Below are 1,913 nucleotides of genomic sequence, written 5' to 3' on the forward strand. Positions count from 1 at the left end.
AAGCTCAGTGTATGATCGCTGGAACTGAAATTATAGATACAGAAATACATCGAAAGGAAAAAGGGATTATCATCAAATCACTGAGAGAGAGGATCAACAGATACGACAACGATCAGATTATTTGGTATATATGAGAGAAATGAATGAAGATCTGTAAGAACGAGTTTACAGATTCTGATATTAAAAAAAATTTGAATGTATATGAATCAATGTAAAAAAATATCATAAAACAAATTTGAATAGAAACGAGCGTATTATCACCGAAAATGAATATCATTTTAAGAGACGTGATAATAACAGTTTGAAGAATAGCTGAAACAGGTATTGAAGTTATGTTCGATGAGAAATTACGCAAGTAAAATCTCAGAAAATACCTGTTCAGAAAATGTACTCGTTTCCAAAAAAAATTGTTCACTTCTCAAAAACATTTATTTAAAACTTCTAGAGACTCACACTAGAAAGTAGATTATAGTAATGTTACAGTTTAGCTCAAAAGAATAAAAATTGAAACATTTTAATCACAGGTTCTAAACTGAGTGTTTAGAAACCACGCTCAGTAAAACACGGGTTCTGAACTGAAATTTTTAGATGCCTCATTGGAATAAATTACAACTTCCCCTGCATTGGTGTATCACTGATATGATATTCTGATCAGCACAAAGTTGACACACCTGCAAAACCAGATTAAGTAGATTTTGGTACCCAAACGAACTTGGGTCCTATTTTGTTAGTATCGGGTTGGGGAATGTTGTAACTTCCAAACCATCTATTCCTATTAGATATATTCTTTTTAGCACTTTGAATAGGATGATCATAAATAGAATATGATCCATACCAGTTATTGTGATCATACCTGTTATTACCTTTCCAAACATTCCGATATCTGTTGTCTATACTCCATCTATTATATATCTTCTCATTCACAAAATCTGTTGATTTACATGTGGAGCACATGATCCTTTTCTTGCAAAGATTTATCAAGTCAGAATTGGATCTCACAAAACAAGGAAGATTATTAGTAGCAATAGGAGTACGAGTTGAAACAGATTCAGATTTACTAACCCAAATGCTTTTAATCTTAGACGAATAATTGGGTGATCTAATAACATACCCATGATAATACTGATTAAAAGAAAGAGAATAGTTCTTAGAAACAATAGATTTAGGGCTACTTGAATAACTGTTCGATTTGGAACAGTCATAAAAGCTAGTTTTACAATGTGATGGAGAACCAATTGAGCTTTGTGCACAAGAAAAGTCTTTGACTTTTGGTAAAAGGTGGTCTCTTTCAGCAGTAACTAAATCAAACTTAATTTTAAGTCCAGTTCTCATCTTCATCTCAGTTTCAAGGTCTGTCTTCAGATCAGACAATTTTCTTGTAGTGTCAAGGAGTTTACCTTCTAACTCCTTTTGAAGCATTTCAAACTTTCTCTTCTGATTTATTAACTCTCTTTTCTCTTCATCTGAGCTGCTTTTATCATTCTCCGAAGCAATGTCAAGCCACTCTTTCTTATTAGCAAGCTCTTTAGCAATTGATGTATACTTCTTTGAAGTATTTCTCTTCTCAAGAGCAAATTGCTTCTTTTCTTCATCTAAAGCTTTTTGCTTTAGAGCAATGCTTTCAGATAATTTCTGTATTTGGCTCTGACAGTCTTCTGAGATGTCTTTCTTTTCTTTATCATTTTTGGCCCGTTCCAAGATGATTAGCTGCTCAAAATCCGATATTTGCCTTAACAACATTTTGGCGTTCAGCTCGAGAGAGTTTATCTTATCTTCAAAAGATATACATTTTGCTCCAAATCTTTTCTCTAATTCATACATTCTCTTTTTCTCCTTTTCAAACTCCATTCTTTCAGAACTTAAACTCTTCTCAGCTTTCAGATCTTTTTCTTTCTCTAACTCCAGTAATTTCT

This window comes from Cynara cardunculus, assembly GCF_001531365.2.
Source record: "Cynara cardunculus var. scolymus isolate 2C chromosome LG 17, CcrdV1, whole genome shotgun sequence".
Classification (NCBI taxonomy): Eukaryota; Viridiplantae; Streptophyta; class Magnoliopsida; order Asterales; family Asteraceae; genus Cynara; species Cynara cardunculus.